At 50.5% G+C, this 16,147-nt stretch overlaps 1 protein-coding gene and 1 non-coding gene across 2 annotated transcripts in view; one reads left to right on the plus strand and one right to left on the minus strand.

Annotated features, from left to right (window-relative positions):
* The window catches only part of SLC45A1 (solute carrier family 45 member 1), a 339,320-nt gene that overhangs the window by 187,084 nt on the left and 136,089 nt on the right, over nt 1-16,147 (plus strand). The gene's annotated exons all lie outside the window — the stretch shown is intronic.
* On the minus strand, nt 8,542-8,704 carry LOC126944265 (U1 spliceosomal RNA). The gene has a single exon (XR_007721990.1). It is a non-coding gene; the product is annotated as a U1 spliceosomal RNA (small nuclear RNA).

Consider the following 16,147-nt stretch of genomic DNA (forward strand, 5'->3'; position numbering starts at 1 on the left):
TGAGAGAGAGGAAGAAGAAAGGAAGGAGAAGGAGAGCAGGAGGGGGAGGAGGGAGTTCTTTCACTCTTTCTTTCCTTTGTTTTTGTTTTTGTTTTTGAGACAAGGTCTGGCTCCTTCCCCCAGGCTGGAGTGCTGTGGCAGATTACAGCTCACTGCAAACTCTGCCTCCTGGGCTAAAGCAATCCTCCCACCTCAGCCTCCCAAGTAGCTGAGACTACAGGTGCACACCACCACGCCCAACTGGGATTATAGGCATGAGCGACTGCATCTGGCCATTCTCTTTTTCTTTCTCTTTTCATATCTTTTCTGTATCATTTGAGAGGGATTCGAAGGCTCTGTGGCCCTTGAGACTTCGGTGCATATTTCCTAAGAATTAAGATATTCTCAGCCGATGATTTCTTGCTCTCTAAAGAAAGAAAATATTTTTTATTAAAAAATATATATATGTGTGTGTGTGTGTGTGTATATATATATATATATTTTATATATATATATATATATAATATATATATATATATTCTCAGCTGGGTGTTGTGGCTCATGCTTGTAATTCCCAATACTAAGGCAGGAGAATTGCTTGAGGCCAGGAGTTCAAGACCAGGCTGGGCAACATGGCGAGACCCCATCTCTACAAAAACACAGAAAAATGAGCTGGGCGTGGCAGCACCTGCCTGTGGTCCCAGGACTCGGGAGTCTGAAGTGGGAGGATCACTCCAGCCTGAGCTACAGAGTGAGACACTGTCTCAAAAAAAAAAAAAAAAAAAAAAGATATTCTCTTATACAAGCAGTATAACGATCAAAATCAGGAAATTCAACATAAAGAGAATGCCCTTATCCAGCCCACAATCCACACTTGAATTTCATCACCCATCCCTGCAGCTTTCTGGCGGGCCTGGGCCCTGATCCAGGATGGCCGAGTGCTGAGTCATGCACCCCTCCTCACCCGAAGCTCCTCTGCCCGCACCTTGTACAGGCGCCTTCCTCTCTCTCAGGTACGAGTCTAACCACAGCTCCCCACCTGCTGGTCCCCACGGGGGCGGAGATGCGGTCTCCCAGTGCCTGGCTCTGTGACTTCAAAGCAAGCGTCCACATCCTGGTGTCTCCTGTCCTCTCCATGAAAAGTGATCCCAGGGTCAGGGTGTGCCTTGTTGCCACTGCAGGGACTGGGCGTCCAGACTGGGATCACAGGGGCACACTGGGATCAGCACCGGCCTCTCCACTCACAAGCTGCATGACCTCGAGCAGCTTCGCCCGTCTGTGCAGCTGTAAAATGAGGATGGTGGCTGTACCTGATCTGGAGTTTTCTGAGAGGTAAACGGGTCTGTTATGAGAATCCAATGAGTCCTTATATGTAAAGTGCTCAGGACAGTGCCGGGCACGTAGAAAGTGCTCAGTAGGCTGGGCACGGTGGCTCACGCCTGCAATGCCAGCACTTTGGGAGGCCGAGGAGGGCGGATCACTTGAGGTCAGGAGTTTGAGAACAGCCTGGCCAACATGGCAAAACCCGGTCTCTACAAAAAATATAAATATTAGCCAGGCATGGTGGCATGCACCTGTAGTCCCAGCTACTTGGGAGGGTGAGGCAGGAGAATCGCTTGAACTCAGGAGGCAGAGGTTGCAGTGAGCCGAGATTACCACTGCACTCCAGCCTGGGCGACAAGAGTGAGACTCCATCTCAAAAAAAAAGAAAGTGCTCAGGGCCCTCTCCCCCACTTTACTCCTCCCCTTCTCCTCCTTCCCTTCTCCTCCTTCTTCCTCTTCCTCCTCCTTCATCTTCATCATCACCATCTAGCATAGTGCCTGGCACACAGTAGATACTCAACGAAATCCCAGCAGTCTCTCCAGCAGAAACAGGTGTGGGGAAGACGGGCAGAGCATTTAGAGCTAGGGCCATCATCTTCCCAAGCTCTGCCATTCTGCACACCATGAACAATTGGAAGAGTCAAGTAATAGGGAGTTTGTGGACACCAAGGAGGAAGAAAGCGTTTTCAACCGCAGGAGGTGGAAACAGCTTAACTTGATCTTATGTGTGTAACGGTGTTGGAGTGCGGGCGGTGCCACAGCTGGTATGGCCGCACTCTGTCTGCCTGCAAGTGTCCATGTCACGGAGGGAAAGGAGAGACCTTCTGGATTGATCCATGGGTTATCAGGGAAAGTTCGTCACCATCACAATCATTATTACAGCTCCCGTGGATTAAACACTTCTCTGCACAAGGCTCAGTGGTGCACACTTTGCGTGATGATTTCTGGGTTCTTATTGTGGGATGTTCCCCCTTTGCAGGTGTAGAATCTCAGGCTCAGAGAGACTGAGGCCACACAGGTCATCAGTGGTCCAGCTGAGATTAAGCAAAGGGTCTGGCCGGGCACGGTGGCTCACGCCTATAATCTCAGTACTTTGGGAGGCTGAGGCGGGTAGATCACCTGAGGCCAGGAGTTTGAGACCAGCCTGACCAACATGGTGAAACTCTGTCTCTACTAAAAATACAAAATTAGCTGGGGGTGGGTGGTGCATGCCTGAAATCCCAGCTACTTGGGAGGCTGAGGCAGGAGAATCAATTGAACCCAGGAGGTGGAGGTTGCAGTGAGCCGAGATCGTGCCATCGCATTCCAGCCTGGACAACAAGAGCGAAACTCGGTCTCAGAAAAAAAAAAAAAAAAAAAGCAAAGGGTCCGAGAAGGTGGAGGGCAGAGCCTGTAGGAGAGGAAATGATCTTGGCCTTCCCCAGACTGGAAGTAAAAAAAGATGATGGAGAAGCAGCAATATGTTGAGCTGAATGGAGCAGGCTCAGGGCCCGTGCTGTCTGAGGGCTCCGTTGCTGGGTCCTGCGTGTAGTTTTCTGAGGAGGACAGTGGACGGCGGCCTCGGAAGCCACGCGGAAGACCACCCATAATAGGAGCTGGGGGATTTTGCTAGGTGGAAAATGGAAGGTGAATGAAAGGATTGGCCAACACCAGCAGCTTGAGTCTATGATGGTGGGAGGACCGGACCCTGTGTCTCCCAGGAGCCTTCTGTGACTTGGGAATGGAGAGGGTATCTGGAGGCGCCCCTGGAACGAGCTTGGTGAACATGCAGCTGGGACAGGTCGGAAAGGGCTCTGCGGTGGAGAGGGTCGGGTGCTCAGGACGGCCCTCCACACGGTGAGTCAGCAGCCCTTGTTGATTCAGGAAGGAGTTCAGGCCCTCAGTAAACTAAAAGTGGTGGCGAGTCAGGGAAGGAGGGCCAAGGTCAGAACCTTTGGATGTGTGTGTGCGGAGAGTGGGGAGGAGAAAGGGCCCTGGAGCAAAGGGGCCAGAGGAGCGGGAAGGTGAGCCCGACCCTGCTGCGCCCGGAGGCTCTGGGAGGTAGGGGTTTGCAGAGTCAGAGAGCAGGAGTTCCTGGGGGACCGGACAGGCCCTCTGGGGGACTCCAGTTTTTTCAGTTACCTGAGGTCAAGGAATGAAGGACAGGGAGGAGGACTTCCCATAGGCACTACCTAACATTTAAAATGCAAGAAACACAAAATGTGTCTCAATCAAATCAGTTATTTCTTTCTGAGCTGTGAAGATCTGAGGCTGCCCTGCCTCAGCCCAGTATTAGAGAGGACGGAGCGTCCAGAGTGATGGGCCAGGCTGTGCCCTGGGGTCAGGAGTGCTGACTTCATGGGATGTCCCTTGATCCCGTGGAACTGGCCTGCCTGGAAGTTATGCTCAGGGTAAACTTTTTTTTTTTCCTGAGTTGGGGTCTCGCTATGTTGCCCCAAATGGAGTGCTGTGGCACCACCCCTGCTCACTGCAACCTCCACCTCCCAGACTCGAGTGATCCTCTCATCTCAGCCTCCTGAGTAGCTTGGACCACAGGCACGCACCACCTGACCCGGCTCATTGTTTGCATCTTTAGTAGAGACGGGAGTTTTGCCATGTTACCCAGGCTGGTCTTGAACTCCTGAGTTCAAATAATCCTCCTACCTCAGTCTCCTAAAGTGTCGAGACTACAGGCGTGAGCCACCATGCCCGGACCAGGGTGATCTTGATTGTCACCGGAACCCAAAGGTGGAATAATAACATGGACTTCCCAGGGTCTTGACAGTCTTCGCTAATTTGAATGGAACGCAGTCACTGGATGAGGGTACAGAGAATCCCTGAGCAGAACCCTGGTATTTTGTTTCTTTGCTGTGGCCCTGCCCTGCCCCGGCCTCTGAGAAATGCGGAGCCTTTCCTTTCCCCATCCCTCCCTCTCCCTCGGGGTGATTTCAAAAGGTCTCAGCTTCTTATAAATACTCCTTGGGGTCAGGGAGGTAAGAAGCTTTTTTATTTTAGGCCTCTGGTGGAAGATTAATGGGACTGTCCCCTGGCGAGGTGGCAGAGGGCAGGTCTGGCTGAGAGCTTGTGTGCAGGGGTTTGGGGAGCGGACGCTGGGAATGGAATGAAGGCCCCACTGCACACAGCAGCCTTGCTGGGAAGGGTGGGGGCTGCAGATACCTGTAAGGCTGCTTGACTTTGAGAGGGACATCTGGGTCTTCTGGGGTCAGGTCCTTGGAGAACTCTGGAAATGCTCTGGGATTCCCCAGGGCCCACAACGACACGGTGCTCAGCCGAGAAGCCAGGGAAATGGAGGCGGCCGCCGTGCCCTAGAAACGAGGCCCCTTCCTGTGTTCCAGTCTCTTGGATGAAGAGTTGGAGGGACAAAGCTACCTTATAGTGGCTGACATTGCCACCCACCTTTTTCTGCAGGACACCAAAGCCAGATGACCTTTGATTTAGAAACATCATGCGACAATTCTTGCACCTGAGTGCCGTGGGACCCATTCACTCCTTCCTGGCCCCAAGCAGCTGACGCAGGAGGCCTAAGTTTTAATTGATATAGACTTGAAATATTCAGAGAGCTAAGCTATCAAATGCACCTTGTTCTCTGCATTTTTCTTATAACAAGAACATGCCCCAGTGTCAAATAACCATGCCGGGGATGGCAGGAAAGGGACTCACAGGTTGTGATTTTACATGTGACGTCAGAAAGGCTCTGTAAACAGGAGGTGGGACGTGCGCCTGGCCAGCACCCCCGACTCCCATGCGCAGTGATTCAGGCTGGATGGCACGTAGTGAGCCAGGCGAGGTCACCACTCCACAACCCTTGTGACTGTCACCTTTGCATAAGCAGAGTGACTTTTCCCCCAATCTCATACCAGTCTGGCAGCACGTATGAAAAGAACGGTGAGAGAAGCTGTTTTATGCATTTCTAAAGGAAGCGGAGAAGTAAGAGCTTGGTATTTTTCAAATGGAACTCAAAGGTCTTTGCAGCCTGGGCTCGACTCTGGGCTGAGAGCTGTCGGAGGCGCTGCTGCAGGGGTGGCTGTCGTTCCTCAACCCAATTCTATCATTATTATTTACATTCTATGTCTTCTCTTTCAAGATTATTTTTTTGACATTTGCCTTCTGGCAGAGCTGGAACCGATGAGTGGGAGGTGGATTTTGGCGGAACACAGGAGGAATTCTCTTAGTCAGAGCCATCCAAAAATGGAAAGACCTGACTCAGAAGACAGTGTGTCCTCTGCCTGCATAAGGTCCTGGTGAGGTCCTGTCAAGGGTGCTCTGCCCCGTGCTTTGACAGATGTGTGCGAAGATGAAAGATAAATAGCCACTCTTGAGCATGTCCTCTGTGCCGGACAGTTTTAGGTACTTTTACGTGAACTAACACATTTAACCTCCAAACAATCCTATGAGACAGGAACTATTATCGCCTATTATTACCCTCATTTTACAGATGAGGAAACTGAGGCACAAAGAAGTTTAGTAACCCGCCCAGGTCACAGGGCTGGTATTCTAAAGAGGCAGGACTCAGCCCCAGGCAGCCTGGTGGCCCTGCTCCTACCTTGACCACCGGTGAAGTTGATCCTCTCATCATCAGGAATCAGGGGCCACATGACCGGGCACAGGGACCAGCTGTTCTGTGCTAGAAGGAGTTTAGAAGGCAGCTGACTCAGCCCGAAACGTGGGGTTAGAAGTCCAGAGGGCTTTTAGACTCTAGTCAAGGGAACATCAGTCAACTGACTGATGTGCGACGACTAACAGAGGTTCAGGACTGCGCTTCGGTTGAGCTCAGCGACTCTTTGTTCTTTGTTTTTGTTTTGTGTTTTTGAGACAGGGTCTCACTCTGTTGCCCCGGCTACAGTGTAGTGGTGCAGTCTCAGTTCACTACAAGCTCCGCTTCCCAGATTCAAGCCATTCTCCTGTCTCGGTCTCCTGCGTAGCTGGGATTATAGGTGTGCACTACAACACTTGGCTAATTTTTGTATTTTTAGTAGAGACGGGGTTTCGCCGTATTGACCAGGCTGGTCTCGAACTTCTGACCTCAGGTGATCCGCCCACTTTGGCCTCCCAAAGTGCTGGGATTACAGGCATGAGTCGCCTCGCCTGGCCTCAGTGACTCTTTGAACCAGCATCTCAATCAGGAAACCCGGGTACCACTTGGCTCCAGGACCTGCTCTGTCTATAAAATGAGAAGCAACTAGAATATCCCTAAAACTCCTCTTAGCTATAAAATGTTCTGATTCATGACCAAGGGAAGAAAGGAAATGTATATGGAACCAAATAAAAATACTTTCTGACGTGAGCCAAGGAAGGGGAGAAAAGGATTTGGCTTCCTTATTCAGCCCCACCCTATAGAAAGTTCTGGCTCTGGCATGAAGACACACTGGTCTGGTTTCCTCTTGCTTTTATTTCACAAGAGCCCCCAAATATGACACTTATGAATGCCCTGATAGTAGATCCTAATCAGGTGATTGGCCTGGGGGCTGAAACTTTGCACAACCATTTCCCCTGGTGCTTGGCAATCTGAAGCATTCCTGAGACTTTTAGCTAAGAGTAAAGAGCTTCTCACGTGTTTCTCATGGTGATGTTTTCCTTGCAACAGTTCTATAAAATGAGTTAAAATAATTTTTATGACCTTGCACTTGGGAAAACCAATAGACACAAAGGTTTAGTTATTTTTCCACAATGTGAGAAGATGGGAAAAGTGGGAGAAGTTTTGATCCCGGAATTGGCTAACTCCTTCTCAACCAAGCAGACCCTGGGATCTTTTCCAATCACATCTTTGATGAGAAGAAAGTGGCTTCTTGCTCTCCAACAAACATTTGCCTCCAGATTCCTGCACCTACTGTACAATTAGAGAAAGTTCCTGAGGGTTGAAGTCGAAGCTTCTGTCTTCTGTCTTCCTGTCAAGGTATCTTGGACCTCTGACCAAACCCTCAGATTAAAAGAGGAAATATCTTCATGGCTATTTTTTTTTTTTTTTTTGACATGGAGTCTCGCCCTGTCACCCAGGCTGGAGTGCAGTGGCGCCATCTCAGCTCACTGCAACCTTCGCATCCCGGGTTCAAGCGATTCTCCTGCCTCAGCCGTTCGAGTAGCTGGGAGTGCAGGCGCTCACCACAATGCCCGGCTAATTTTGTGTATTTTTAGTAGAGATGGGGTTTCACCGTGTTAGCCAAGATGGTCTCCATCTCCTGACCTCGTGATCCGCCCACCTCGGCCTCCCAAAGTGCTGGGATTACAGGCGTGAACCACTTCGCCTGGCACTGTTTTTGTTTGTTTGTTTGTTTGTTTGAGACAGAGTCTCCCTCTTGTTGCCCAGGCTGGAGTGCAGTGAAGCGATCTCGGTTCACGGCAACCTCTGCCTCTGGGGTTCAAGTGATTCTCCTGCCTCGGCCTCCCGAGTAGCTGGGATTTCAGGCCCACACCGCCATGCCCAGCTAATTTTTTTTGTATTTTAGTAGAGTTGGAGGGGAGCATTTTACCGTGTTGCCCAGGTTGGTCACGAATTCCTGAGCTCAGGCAATCCGCCCACCGCAGCCTCCCAAAGTGCTGGGATTATAGGCGTGAGCCACCACGCCCAGCCAACGTTCTGAAGCAAGAGAATTTCTGAAATCCCAACTCTTCTCTACCCTAAAAGACAGTTCTGCCCAGTGGGGCCCAGTGAGTTGTCTCAGAGCATCAGGCCCTGGTATGCAACGAGACAAAGCAGCCTCTGTCACACCCTTACCATGAAGGATCGTTCATCCGATTGGAGGGCACCAGAGGGAAATGTTGACATCCTCAATTTCATCAGAATCCTTTTCCAAAACACAAATAAGACGTCTGAAATATGGAAAATATGCATCACGATGTTGAAATCTCACAACTAAATATCATTGCCGGTCCTGTGTGTTTACTAAGTTTATATTCACAATTTTAAAACTATCGATCAATTCTTTTTTTTTTTTTTGAGATGGAGTCTCGCTCTGTCATGTGCAATCTCAGCTCACTGCAACCTCCAACTCCTGGGTTCAAGCCAATTTTTCCACCTCAGCCTCCCGAGTAGCTGGGATTACAGGCGCCCACCACCACGCCTGGCTAATTTTTTGTATTTTTAGTAGAGTTGGGGTTTCACCATATTGGCCAGGCTAGTGTGGAACTCCTGACCTTCTGATCCACCTGCCTTGGCTTCCCAAAGTGCTGGGATTGCAGGTGTGAGCCACCATGGCCAGCCAATCAATTCTTTTTTTAAAAAAATATAGATTTATTTAGAACCAGGGGAGAGAGTGAATTGCAGTCCCTAACTACCACAAATAATGCAGTTGCGTTTCCCACATTTGGAGAAATGGCCGGGATCAGCCCATCCGGAGTGCAGGGTGTGAGCCTCGCCCTGGGAAACCACCTTCGTGATCGTGGTACCTCCCCTGTGGGTAAGTATTATTGACTAATGAGGTCATAATACTGTTTCTTAGAAAAGTAAAGTAAGGCTAGGCCCAGTAACTCATGCCTGAAATGCCAGCACTTTGGAAAGCTGAGGCGGGAGGATCCCTTGAGCTCAGGAGTTTGATATCAGCCTGGGCAACAGAAGGAGACCCTGTCTCTACCAACTGAAAAGAAAAAAAAAGGAAAGTAAGTTTAGGACATTTTGATGATGGGTGGAAATTGGCATAAACTTGGGATGAGAGGAAGGTCTTGGACATATAAGTGGGTTGTATTCCCCAGGCTTGGTGAGTTGGTTTGGAGTGGCCAAAGACCACATTTTCAGTTCAGAAAAGGATTTGCCTGGAGGCCATAGGATTGTAGTGTCATCCGAAGAGCTCCATGCTGGGGACTTCTACAATGACCGGGACACAGAGCAGGGTTTCTTTTCTGATTGTCTTTAGACTTAACATAATGATCCAGAAGCAGAGACTTCTGCTGCCAATCTGTAACTTTCTTTTCTAAACATGTTTCCGTGGTCTCTGGGAGAATGTTAACGTAAGAGCCAGTGTGCGTGAGGCTGGGCGTGGTGGCTCATGCCTGTAATCCCGGCACTTTGGGAGGCCGAGGCAGGCAGACAACTTGAACCTAGGAGTTCAAGACCAGCCTGACCCACATGGTGAAACCCCATCTCTACTAAAAATACAAAAATTAGTTGGGCTTGGTGTTTCGTGCCTGTAATCCCAGCTGCTCAAGAGGCTGAGACAGGAGAAGCACTTGAACCCGGGAGGTGAAGGTTGCAGTGAGCCGAGATCGTGCCACTGCACTCCAACCTGGGCAATAAGAGCCAGACTCCGTCTCAAAATAAAATAAAATAAACAGTGTGCATGAACCTCGTGCAGCTGTCAGCACGAGGTGGGCTCTGCGTCAACAAGATGTTAGCTAATGCAGGATGCAACAATGAATTACATCTCGTGTTTTCCATTTATCCCCCAATGATAGCAGTTTTTGTTTTTTTCTTTTTTGCTGTTTTTGAGACGGAATTTCACTCTTGTCACCCAGGCTGGAGTACAGTGGTGTGATCTTGGCTCACTGCAACCTCCACCTCCCGGGTTTAAACGATTCTCCTGCCTCAGCCTCCCAAGGAGCTGGGATTACAGGCGCTCACCTCCACATCCAGCTAATTTCTGTATTTTTAGTAGAGACGGGGTTTCGCCATGTTGGCCAGGCTGGTCTTGAACTCCTGACCTCAGGTGATCCACCCGCCCCACCCTCCCAAAGTGCTGGGATTACAGGCATGAGCCACAGTGCCTGATTGATAATAGCAGTTTTAAAAGAGAACAAAAATTATGGCCCATTGTCACAGTGAGGGTTTTGGTAGGATTTATTAGTTATAAATATTTCTGATTTATATATTAGCTTCTTTAATCTACCCTCCCAATGGCAGATGGAATATTTATTAACCTCCCCTCTCATTGTCCACCAAGCCTAGGATCTGAGATGCTATGAAATTTCTCCTAAGATAAATCTGGATCATAGGATGCACCTCAAAACATAGGGACCTTTGCATTATTTTCCACTGCCATCAATTCTAAAATTTTCTCTTTTTTTGAGATAGGGTCTTACTCTGTCACCCAGGCTGCAGTGTAGCGGCACGATCACTACTCACTGCAGCCTCAATCTCCCGGGCTCAAGCAATGCTCCCACCTCAGCCTCCTGCGTAACTGGGACTACGAGCACACACCATCCTGCCTGGCTTATTTTTATTTTTTGTAGAGATGGAGTCCCACTATGTTGCCCAGGCTGGTCTTGAACTCCTGGCCTCAAGCAATCCTCCCACCTTGGCCTCTTGAGGTGTTGGGATTCTAGGTGTGAGTCACCACCCCTGGCCCTAGAAATTTTCAGTCAAAAGAACATCGTTTCCCCAGGCTGGTGTTAGGAAACTGGGGGATCCTGTGTTCTCTCCAGCACCAGGTTTTCCTGAGCAGAAAGTGAGCCTTATCGTGTACTCAGAATCGTCAGATATTTGTAGAGCCAGAAAACATCTTAAAAATCATGTTGCCTCATTGCTTTTTGCAGGTGAGGATGTCAAGACTTGGAGTAGGTGACAGTTGGCCTTGGGCTTCGGTGGCCAGCCCATGACTACAAAAGCCCAAGAAGCCAGTGAGTCCCCTGGCTCCCTCCACCAAGTGGCCTCTGGGTGATGGGGAAGCTTGTCCTCTGCTTTGTCACACACAAAACTCTAAAAGTCAGGATCCCAATGCATCGGCCTGGAGAGCCCGTGCCGGTGAGAGACACACACTGGAGGATGTGTTGGGGCCAAAGGCAGAGCCAGTGACGTCACTGCCAGGCCCCATGCAACCAGACAATATGGGACTCCTGGTTCCAAAAGCTGGAGAAAAGCTTTTTCCTGTCCTCCCTTCGCCTGTCATGCTGGTTTTTCTTTGCGATTGAATGGTGTGCTCCCTGGGACGGGGTGGGGGGCGGGAGCGGCGGGTCCTCAAAGACATCTCTGGGAATCTCACAGACTCAGGTGCCCTGGGGCAGGGCGCCTGAGTCCTAACCCTGAAACCCTAAATGTTCTTGATCCCCCCAGCCCCTGCCCCACTGCCACCAGATCCCTCATCCCACTGGACTTCATTTACAAACCACAAAGTCAGAAAGAAAAGTATTAAGAAGTCCGAGAGGGGCCGGGTGCATGGCTCGCATCTGTAATTACAGCACTTTGGGAGGCCAAGGTGGGCAAATCACCTGAGGTCAGGAGTTCGAGATCAGCCTAGACAACATGGTGAAACCCTATCTCTACTAAAATACAGAAATTAGCCGGTCATGGTGGCATGCGCCTGTGATCCCAGCTAATCGGGAGGCTGAGGCAGGATAATCGTTTGAACCCAGGAGGCAGAGGTTGCAGTGAGCAGAGATCGCACCATTGGCCTCCAGCCTGGGTGACAGAGCAACACTCCGTCTCAGAAAAAAAGAAGTCCAAGAGGGCAATTGCAGAGAATTAAACCCCCTGGGCGGGCCCCTCTGAGGGCAAGGGTCTGTGCATCCACATTGGCCATAGGCCGCGGAAGCCTGGCCAGAGGTGAGCAGCCACTTGGATGTCTGCAATGGCACCAGAGGTGAAAGATACTCGAAGGCCGGGGAGAATGCAAGCTTTGGGGCTGGGCACAGTAGCCCATGCCTATAATTCTAACACTTTGGGAGGCCAAGGTGGGCAGTTCCCTTGAGTCCAGAAGTTGGCAACCAGCCTGAGCAACATGGTGAATCCCTGCCTCTATCTGGGGAAGAAAAAAAGGAAAAAGAGAAGAAAAGAAAGAAGAAAGAAAAAAGAATGCAAGTTTCATGTTTGGCCAAAGCCTCCGCTGAGGGGAGCCTCTCCAGTCCTGACTGCTGTGTGCCCTGGGTGGCGGAGGAATTTGGGGGTGGACTCTATCTCAGTTGTATCTGGAAGAATTCTCAGGTTAGAGGGTTAAAAATATCTTTTTTATCCTTTCTCTCTCTTATTTTTTATTTTTTATTTGAGACAAGTTCTTCACCTGGGTCTGTCACCCAGGCTGGAGTGTAGGTGCCATCACGGCTCAACGCAGCCTTGACCTCCTGGGCTCAAGTGGTTCCCCCACCTCAGCCTCCTTGGTAGCCAGGACTGCAGGTGCACACCACCACACCCAGCTAATTTTTATATCTTTTGTACAGATGGGATTTAACTTTACTGCTCAGACTGGTCTCAAACCCCCCAGGCTCAAGAATCTGCCCACCTCCGCCTCCCAAAGTGCTGGGATTACAAGTGTGAGCCACCGTGCCCAGTCAGTGTCATTTCTTAACGTTGATTTCCCCCTTAGGATGGACACTCTGCTGGGAGATGTGGGAAAGGGTCTGCAAGTGGCCCCTCCCCTGTCATCTGAATCTTTCGTTTGGTGAATAGGAGGATTTATGTGGAATATGGTTTTTCTGACAACATCGACGTTCCTTCCCGTGCCTTCTGAGTCTCTTTCTCTTAATTTGACTCTGGTCTCTGCTCTTTGCTGGACTCAGTGAGTATCTCATGCTCAGTTTTGGTGGAGGTCACGGATTTAACTCTTAGAGACACCGTGGGGCAAGACTCAAGCCCATGAAGCCATGAGATGGCAAACCCCACATGTGAAGGCACCACCTAGTAGTGAACATTCTCCAGGGAGGCAACCTTGGTGTTAATTCATTTATTAAGAATCATGAGGCCAGGTGTAGTGGCTCACGCCTGTAATCCCAGAGCTCTGGGAGGCTGAAGCGGGCGGATCACAAGGTCCGGAATTCAAGACCAACCTGGCCAACATGGTGAAACCCCCTTCTCTACTAAAAATACAAAAATTAGCCAGGCATGGTGGCGAGAGTCTGTAGTCCCAGGTGCTCGGAAGGAAGGCTGAGGCGTGAATCTGGGAGGTGGAGGCAGTGAGCCGAGATCACGCTACTGCACTCCAGCTGGGCCAACAGAGCGAGACTCCATCTCAAAAAAAAAAAAAAAAAAGAATCATGGCATCCAGCACCCTTCTAGGTACTTCACAAAACCATGCAGTTATTTTGTCCTGACCACCCCTGAGGCAGGTGCAGAGAGTGAAGCCTGGAGGGAGAGACTCTGCATCCCAGCCTCCGACTCTCACTCCCAGAAAATGGGGAGCTGGAGCCAGCCCAGGGCTGTGCAGCTCCTGAACCCAGCGCCTCAGGTGCCCCGCTCCACTGCCTCGCCATCACCTGCAAGGGCTTTAGGCACCCAGCACCCAGCACCCAGCACCCAGGCAGGCGGCGCAGGGAGCAGGCCTCTTTACCAGTTTAGTTGCCACATCCCCAAAAAGCATGGAGTCTGGAGCAGAGATCGTTCCAGCGACAGTGAGTTTGGGAAATGCTGAGATCGACTCTTGGCGGGGTGTGGAGGTACCAGGCTGCTCTGCCTGGGGAGGAAGAGGTGGAACTCTCTGGAACATCCCAGTTACTCAGGAAGGCTGAGGCAGGAGAATCACTTGAACCCAAGAGGTGGAGGTTGTGGTGAGCTGAGATCGTGCCACTGCACTTCAGCCTGGGCAACAAGAGTGAAACTCGGTCTCAAAAAAAAAAAAAAGAAGGGAGGAGTGTTATTAAAAGATCCTGTTCTAAGGACAAAGACCCCCACTAGGGCAAAGGAAATTATCAGAACCACAGCTGGAAAACTCGCAGAGTCTGGACAGGCCACCTCCACCCTCGTTTCCTCCCCTAAGTACCCCTCTACAGACATCTGCTGCCTAAGAACACGTGAACACAACGTGGACCTACGGCCCTGTTATTCCAGCTTGAAAAAAAAAAGCACACCAGGTTGACTCGGTTGGGCTCTGCACCCCAAATGCCATGGCAGCCTCCCGGGGAGGCGGGGAGTGCGGTGTTGGCAACTCGCCCTGGCTGGACTTTCCGCCGGCTTGCCCTCTTTAGCGCTGGTCAGGCTCTGTGGTGGATGTGTCGAAAGTTAGAGGAACACTGAGTCATCCTCCTCCCTTTCAGCTGCGGCATATTTCTGGGAATGCGAAGCACATTTGAGCGACGTGACATTCCTTACCTCGCCGCAGCAAGGCAGCTGCCCACTTCCTTTCGAGTCATGTTGCATCATCTTTCAGAACAGGACTAAACAAATAGGCTTGATGCATGGTTTTAGGAAAGAAAGGCAAGCGTGCACGTTTGAGCCCCGCCCTCTGCGTGTGCTAGGGCACGATTCTCCTGCCCCCGAGGGACAGAGGGCACACACTGTTGTGGTTCCTTTCCTGCCTTTCCATAGATAAGAACCATGTATATGTGTTCGATGCGCATCTCACAATCACAAAAGAGGCATGTGACATTCAATATAGGTGTGTTTCCTAACACATGTGTCAGAGGCATCTATGGCTACATCAGTTCCAGTGATGGGCATTGCGGTTTTTAAAATTCTTTGTCCTCGGCATCTTGGAATAAGTCACAGGAAAGGTAAATGATCTATGTAAACCCTTTGGCCCGCGGATCAACTTTTATACATCTAAATTCGAGAAAAACGTTATTTATTAGCAGGAGAGTGAACAAGCATTTCAAGCTTGCAGAGGGAAGCTGGGGGTGCAGAGAGGATGCAAAAGTGAACAGAACGGGCATCTACTCTCAAGAGGCTGCAGGGCCATGGTGGAGACAGAGCTCTGTGGAGCAGGATGCGTGGGCAGTGGACAGTGCACCAAGTATTTGCTCAGGGGAGCCGGACCCGGAGGGGACCCGGAAATGCAAATTCCAGGAGGGATGTCTGAGCCCAGCGGGGGCTGCTGGGATAATGAGAAACAGTCTCCGTGCAGGTGGAGGGCACTCACAGAGAGGGGTGGGAAGATCTGAGCACAGCTCTGTCCCAGGCTGGAAACTGACTCTGTATCCAGAGCCACGGGGCCTGTGGAAGCCGTAGGGGGCTGGGACACCTCCAGGTGTTCAATGGTAGGGACTGTGAGCCCTCTAAGTCTTGAGCAGAGAGTGACCTGCTCCAGATATGCCTTGGGAAAGTCATCCTGGTGACACACTGAAATTTGTCCTGGGAAAGATTGAAGGTGGGGACACGTTAGGAGGTCACGTCAGTGCTGCAAACAGGGCTGGAATGACAGCCAGGGCTGCAGTGAGCGAGACGGGGGTCACACAGCAGTGGTGCAATTGCAGTTGTGCGTGTGGAGCACTGACCCTGTGATCACACGGTGCTGCACACTCACGAGAGCCGTCTCATTTCGCCATCAGAGCCGCAGCCCCACGTGACAGGTCTGCTATCGCTCCGTCTTACAGATGAAGAAACTGAGGCTCAGGGAAGAGAGATAGCTGCTCACCGTCACACACTGTGTAAGTAACAGGGTCAGCACAAAAAGGGAGGTCTGTCTGACTCCATTCTGTCCTGTTAGAGTGAAATAACAGAATTGCTTGAAACCCAGTTAACTGTGGAGGGAGAGGGAGGTGTTCTGGTGGCTTCTATCTGGGGGCCTCAGAGAACAGATGAGGTGACTAAGATGGGGGCAGGCAGGTGGGGAAAGAGGAAGTTGTAGCTAGGCTGAGAGGGACCAGGTGAAAATTTGACACCAACAAAACACCACTGGTGGTACTGATGGTCTAAGATTGGAGCTATAGACACAAGGTTCCTATAAAAGACTGGGGTTAGAAGTGTCCCCTTGCTACAAAAGGAAGACGTTTGGATGTATTGCTGGAGTAAGAAAGCAAGGTGCAAACAATGTCATAGGACAGTGCCCTGAGAGTGTCACATGCCAGGCACTGGCTAAATGCCACGCATCCTGTGACAGCCTTTGATGCGATACTACCGTCATCTTCAGTTTATAGATGAGAAAACAGACACTCAGAAACATTAAGCTACTTGTCCAAGGCCACGGAGTTAGTAAGAGGTGAATCTGGGACTCAAGTTGAAGTCAAACTTCCAAGTGCATCTGCAGAGACAAAATATGGGAAGAATTCACCTAAC

The sequence above is a fragment of the Macaca thibetana genome, chromosome 1, assembly GCF_024542745.1.
Source record: "Macaca thibetana thibetana isolate TM-01 chromosome 1, ASM2454274v1, whole genome shotgun sequence".
Lineage (NCBI taxonomy): Eukaryota > Metazoa > Chordata > Mammalia > Primates > Cercopithecidae > Macaca > Macaca thibetana.